The following is a 7709-nucleotide window of genomic DNA, read 5'->3' on the forward strand; positions in this document are numbered from 1 at the left end:
TACACACACAAAAATACCCACGTGGATTGCCTGCCTAAGAATGCATTCTTTGTCAACTAGGACCGGTCTCATTCGTGGTAAATAACTTTAAAGTGCACTTTCTGGTACCTTTGTTTCAGCGCTGTTTCGTAACCTTTTCAAACTTGCTCCTTCGAGCCGTTACCTTTCGTGTACTGTTGTTACCTAGAGCACGTGCTTTGATAATCAAGGGTGAATTCACTATCAGCCAGGAGTCTCTCATAACTCCAGTTGTGTGGTTCATGTCGGCCCTAATTTACCATTTCACGTTCAATATAACCTGATGTGAACCTGATGAAAACCTGATACGGTAATGCATAGAATCCGAGGAAAACTGCACTCTTCCCAGCCTTCAACACAAGTCGATGAATGGTGTTCTTCCTCTTCAATATTCATCCTGAAATTGAAAAAGCAAAAATGTTGATTAAAATTCGAGTCAAATCTCTCCGAATAGCATAAAAGGAATTATGCATTGGATGTTCCGCGAGGCCATCGTCGCCTTCTCTTCTTCATTCTTCCTCCTCCACCTTTCAATCTTCCCCTCATGTCCGGGGATGGCTTGCACCTATAAGAGAGCAAAAGCTTAAATTAAACTTAAATTAGATTATTAAACATGGGTCATTCCACCTTAATTAGTGCATCCCCCTATTATTGTTATATCTAAATGTTTAAAAAATTGTTAATCAAGTTTTCTCAAATATTGCATCTCCGAATTGGTCCAAGCATTTAATCTTTAGAATGTAGGCTCATTCATTGCCTTAGAATCACAAAAATTAAATTTAAATAAACTCCTGAATGATATTTTTTGAAAATATTTGAACGTTTACTTTTTCTCCCGTGCGGCTTTTCGATTACTTTTAATACCAGTCAATGGACGTGACTCATAGACTGGTAGTTTATATCATAGTAGAATGAACTAAAGCTTCAACTATAAACAATCAACCATGAATTCATCAAAATCTGACACCCTGCGGGACAAGCTTTTTTGGAATTGAGGTGGAATGACTCAAACTATTATACCCGTGTGTCTTGAAAAATCGTGGAAATGGATGCTAATGCAAAGGTTGTTTGTTGAAAAAGAAAGACACCCACAAATCTATAGAAATTCATATATTTGTTCAATGACTTTTAAACAACAATCTATTTTTTGGAAGCTTGCTTAAGTGATATTGAATAAGGGTAGGTATATTAAAATCTCTCGTAAACAGATTAAATAATTGCACTTTAATGTGGAATTCTTCACATCCACTTGATGTTAGCAGTGAAATATTTGTATAAATAAGTTAACGGACTCAGAAATATATAACTTTAATTGTTATAATAGCAACACTAGAGAATTCGTAAAATAAGCAGTACCAAAGAAATACATAGAAAAAAAAATCATTTTGGGGAATGTTACACCGTATCAACTTTTTCGTTTTAAAAATAGGCAGAAGCAAAATTTAAATATATAACTCAATAAATTGAAATAATTGACCACAGGATGTTAGTATATTATATGTTGAATAAGATTCTTTAACTATATTGGATTTGTACAAATTGGAATTCAAAGTTGCTTTGGTCCACCGAGATCACGATTTAAATTTATCTAGTTTATTTTGGATACGTTTATTTTGAATAAATTAATATATGAAGCTCATTTTTAATCAATAATCAGAGTCAATATTTGCATAAAAATTTCCTTCTCTCTTCACATAAATAGTTGAAATTGATACTGGAAACATAGGAGGCAGTAAAGCGAACTTTATTTCTATATTTCACGGGTTATCTTATGGTAAAATGAAAAATCATTAACTTAAAACGATGACCCATATCCATGCGTTATTATCGCGACAGAATTGAAAACGTATGTTTATTGTAAATACCTTATATATCTGGCCTTCATTCGTTAGATTTATTAGAAAGCAATGTTTTATCATTTTTTATGAAAAAATTACGTAATACTTGCAAGGTCCCGCACGTGAGATTGGGTTAGAATCAGCTTGACCCCCTCGCCCCTCCTAAACGCCACATCTAATTAACCCTTTCACTACTAACAAAGTAAATATTCGCCCGACGGTTTTTGACACGGATGACAAATGCCACAAATTTTCGTCACATATTTTCCTACGCAGGCGAACTATTGTTGTAAATATCCGATTCGTTGCCCTTTTATGCCGGTCGCAGCTACGCGAAGTCTTATCGGTACCCAACAAAGCGGGGACATACCCTCGAAATCCTGGAGCAGGTACCCGGACACGTCGTCTTCCATTACCCCTTTTTGTGGTATGGGATAGCGATCTTTCAGTGAGTTTTTGAAATAAACAATTGTTCCTGTATCAAAAAAATATAAACTAACATTTGAATTCATTGTCTTTTTAGGAGCATTTAGAATTTTTAAATGAAATTTTACCGTATTTATTAACTTATATCTAGATTTCAATATAAACATCAACATATAAATTGTTGATGCATTAAATCCGTTAATTAGGACGGTATAGCTCCGTTCAAAAGTTGTCAATACACAGAAAAAATCGAGGAATAGAATTCAAAGTCTGCAACATACGGGAAAACAACAATTATTCATGTAGCTAATTCACAAAAACTAATCATGAGTTGACCCGAAAACAATTCCGCTGCTAGGGCTATCAACCCGGAAAGGAGGAAGACCAAACATACTTTGAGTCCGAGATAATGCGCAGTTCCCGCTAGGAAAAGTCGGAAAAGGTTGGCGCTGAGGGAAAGTGATTATCCGTGAGACCCTTCTTAACCAATGTCCTTAAAAAATGGTCCGTACAGAGGGGACGGAAGGGACCCTTGGGGCTCAGTGCAACAGTCATGCTAAGGAAACAACACCACTGTGTCGAAAGGGTTAATGGATACCCCCAAATATGTAATATTCGTAAGAATTGGCTTGTATGATACAGAGTAAATATATAGTTGACAGACGAAAGTGGTAAATTTTGCTTGAATGTTGAAAAAATAAGGAAATAAAATCCTTTCAGGAAATAAGGAAGTCGGAGTAGAAAACCAACGAAGCATTATTTTACAATAACGTCCGAAAAATATGGCTCTGTTGTGCCTACAAGTCAAGGGGAAAGTGAAGGGTCTATCAATTTATAATGAGAGGAACTTTGAGAATAATAAGATATAAATATTCGGTTCCCTTATTTTTCACTTGTATAAAGACTTTAGTATCGAGTACGGACACGTTAAAGATAAGCGTGAAATCTCCATCTGCGAAAAAGTGATGAAATTGAAAGTATGAAATGCTAAAGATCGAAAAAATATATTATAATTTTTCAAAAGTTTAACTTCAGTGGTGAAGTACATGAATAAAAAATAATAAAAAGCACGGTCTTATCCTGTAACTCATGTCATAAATGATTAACCTCATTCACTAAATCGAATCACGTACTAGCTTTCTGTACGCGAGAGACTATTTCTACACTTAATCAGATTCTTTGCTTATTTATGCCTTGTGACATTTTTTCCGATGCCCTTTGAAGGTTTAGCCAAATTAGCGCCAGCATGTATCCCGATGTCGAACACTAACTCAGCATAATTTCCAGCCAGCATTGTGCGAAAAATCCACGGAGAAAAAAATCATTCACCATGATTCGAACCCGGATCCCCCCGAATGATTTTTTTTCTCAGTGGGTTTTAGCACAATTTGTGCATTGTGGGTGACTCTCGTAAAGTTACAACCGTGGCTAGTCCCGGTATACTTATAAAAAAAGAAACGCTTATCCAGCCAGCAAACTGAAAAGGAGTTTGGTCCGTGATTTCAAATGAAACTATCGTTGAACATGTAAATTAACTGCGTTCCTTGGATCTTAACCTCCTTTCCTCGCAAGATTTATCGATCACGGACACTATAAAATTAATATGAATTTATTCATTGGCGGTATACAAAGAACTCTGATCAATTTTGTCGTGTGGCAATGTTCCAACAAATATTCCAGCAATTTTCATGGGCAATGATTAGTACTTCCCGATTCCCAATGAAATTACTCGAATGATAGGGATTTATATTATTGTATGTGCTTTTAACTAAGGAGCCCCTTTTCATTTTTTCCATAAAAACCAGCTCAAACTAATAATTCAGTTTTCTACGGACAAATAATGATTGAAAAGCTAATTTTAATCAAACAAAATCAATACTACTATGTAGTTTTCCTATCATTGTTCTCAGTGCATAACATATGACGTTATTTCACTCAACTCTCTTCTCCTCGGCAACCATTATTATCTTCTATATTGTGAAATTCTTTTGAACCAATATCATCTACTTCGGAAACCGCAAAGTAAAAGTTTCAACATTTCTGAATCTCGACAAGAGGGCAGGGGAAAAATTCTAACGGAATGAAAAAGGAAGATTACATGCGTTCTCGTCAGGGTAAAGAAAAGTATTAACTCGAAAGCACATAATACATTAATGAGAGCATTTTTAAAAATGTATAAACTAACGCATTTTATCATTAATTAATCGTTACTCGTCATCCGGGCGTTATTTAGACGGTGCGTTGCCCTTTTACAGTACTAATCCACAACATAATTTAAATTATTTAAAAATTGTTTTGATCACCTAAATCTACATCTACATACTAACCAGCAAACCTCCTCGATAGGCGCGTGGCTGGGGGTGTTAGGTCACCTGCCGTTGACAAATAAAAATGATATGCACTATCGAAATTACGCCCAGCATTTAGTAAAGTCATTTACTGTCGACGGGGGAAAAACTAATTCCCATACCTATCCGTTCGGAAAAATATCTCTCTCAATTTATCGTTTCTGTCAGACGTGGAATGTGGTGGGGCTCTGATATTATGTTCTCCGTTTTCGCTTCGAAAGACATCCATTGTCAATTGCTCAAGCATTCCAAGTCTAACGCGCAGCCTCCAAATCTACAGCGGTTCCCAACCTAATTCGTTTAACATCTGTGTAACACTTTCTATACGCCCGAAGCGGGTTTATTACGAATCGTGCAGCATTCCTTTTTATTTTATTAATTTCACGAATTAAGTCTTTCTGCACCGGATCCCACACGCTCGCTGCATATTCAAGGTGTGGCCTGGCGAGTGCGAAATAGAACCTCTCTTTTACTTTCTCATACGAAAATCCACCCACTAAACGCTTGACGAATCCCAGCTTCTTCAGGGCTCTGACAAAAATATTTCTTGAGGCCTGTGTGCACGATACTTAAACACGCACGGATCTAAATGTATGAACGCGAGAATAAACGCCAAAGTGCAACGTGTAACCACCCAACTTATGCGAATGGATGCAGAAAAAATAGAACCTGTTCTAATTAGGTTCATGCATTCATATGTGTTCCGTTCCGATCCGCAAAAATCATTCATTCACGACACATCAACTCGTACGTGTCAATATGTCGCCATAATGTTAAAAACATCCACAGAAAATACATGGAGATAGTTGGGCGACCCGAGCAAAAAATTCACCATCGTGCATTTCATCAGACTAAGTTCGAGTCCCCACTCTTGGCTCCACACATGGAGGTTGTTTAAATTCGTTGATGGAATTTCGTTGTAAGAGTGATCACTAATATGGCGGGATGGATGGCAACGAGGCGACGTTGCCATCGTAACTTCCTCTGTAGCCTTTATGTTAATACCATCCACAGCATTAGCATGGTTTTTTTTGGACGAACTCCGTAAAAAATGCACCGACATGAATTTGCTCAAATTAAGTTCGAGTCCCCACTCTTGGCTTCACAAATGAACGTTGTTTAAATTCGATTATAGAATTTCATTGTCAGAGTGATCACTAATTTCGCGATAGATGACAGTGACTTTAGCAAATAAGCGTATTTTACTGCTAATGCTAGGGCATAGGTCTTTTACGTATTTGTCTAACGAACAAAGCGGGGCCCATTAGGCTTCCTTGTGGGGCAACTTATGTCACTTCAATGACATCAGAGCTCATTCAGTATCGAAGTACTTGTTAGTTACGATTATTCAGAAAGAAGCGTATCCAGTTTACTACTGTTTCATCTAATCCGCATGACTGTAAGTAGTATATGAGTTAATTGTGAAGTACCGGGTCAAATGCTTTCGTAAAATCTAAGAATAAAGTGTAATCATGTCTTTTCGATTCGACAGACTGAAGGATATCGTGAAAAAAGAGCGCGAGCTGTGTTTCCGGAAGCCGTGTATTTATAAAACATTTTCTCAGTAATAAGGTTAAAGGATGGATAAAATCTATATCCATCCGTGCAGGGATTCAGGGCAAAGTTTTGGCAGGTGGCTCCACAAGTTTATTGACGCCTAAGAAAATCATCTAGTTATGACAATATTTCACACAAACATTTTATTTTCGCTTCATATGTTTTCTTATGACGTATACCCCTGCCTGTCCTTCCCGTATTTCATTTATAGGTAAAGGGTTCCTACTATAGTGCCCGTCCACATTACGATAGTATTACTTGCATTAAACTAAGTCATCAACAATGTATTCACAACAGCGTATCAGCATTCTACGCCTACTTGAACACCTTATAAAAGGTGTAACAACTCTCATATAAAGCCTAAATGAGGTTTTAAAAAAGAGCACTCATATCCGTATAAATAATTGGTTATACACTAGGATTCAACAACAGCTGTCAGCTCCGAGTTCTCAACGCGACTCAAGTTAACAGAAGAATAACCAGACCGAAAACCTTTTGCAGTACAAGACTTCGGAGCCACTGATGAGCTCAGTACTCCCAGATACTCCCAGAACTTTTCCGTAACAACCGCGCACAGTATAGACGTAGGGGAGACCGGGGCATGTTTTCGCATGGGGCACGTTTTCGAATTGGCTTTACCTCCTTAGCTATCCGCTATAGTGCATCACCAATCATACTCGAAATATGCGTCTCTGCATCGACGGCTGTTTTGTGAGTTTCAAGGACAGGGACGCAAGGTTGTAGAGGAGTGTCACCTTTTGTTGATTTTTGCTCAGGTGAGTAACTTATTATTCCCTACTTTATACTAAAAACAATCATATACCGCTTCAAGTGTGCCTTGTTTTAATAATACATTTCGATTGAGCATTAACTGCTGTGTTCAACGATACAGGTAATGGACAAAGAATTATTTACTATCACCATTTTAGTTTGGTTTAAAGTAAAATAATTGGCGACGGGGCAGGTTTTCAAATACGATGCGGGGCAAATTTTCGCCATCGAAAACGTGCCCTTTGAATCATTTGTTGTTTACTGACACCGAATTCATGTCAAGTTATCTCACGGATAGGCTTGATCCAACTGGGATCAGTGTTGAAAACTGTTCCACTGAATCTAATTTGGATCTGTTAGCCGAAAACTGCTGCTGCTTCTTGTACATCGCCAGAGGATGTCAGGCCGTACGAAAAAGCTCTACCCAGAAAGAAAGCCAGGCAATGGTAAAAAAAAGAAAGTCGTCTATTTCAGATACAGTTAAAAATGGAACAAGCTAAACAGAGAAGGCATAAGCTATAGCAAGGAAAAAAGAAACAGAAAAAGGTGAAAAGAGAGACCATGAAGAACGATGGGAAAATTGCAAATTCAGTAAATAAAAATCTATTCCAAAGCCATTCCAGTGATGAAGATGAAACCGACTGGAAATACCGCGGAACTAAAAATATTCCGTCAGCTGATCGGCTAGGCAGAGACGTCGCGGTGGAAACCGTGAAAAGTGGACGGAGAGGAGGAGGAACGACGAAGTGCT

This window comes from Ischnura elegans, chromosome 1 (assembly GCF_921293095.1).
Source record: "Ischnura elegans chromosome 1, ioIscEleg1.1, whole genome shotgun sequence".
Lineage (NCBI taxonomy): Eukaryota > Metazoa > Arthropoda > Insecta > Odonata > Coenagrionidae > Ischnura > Ischnura elegans.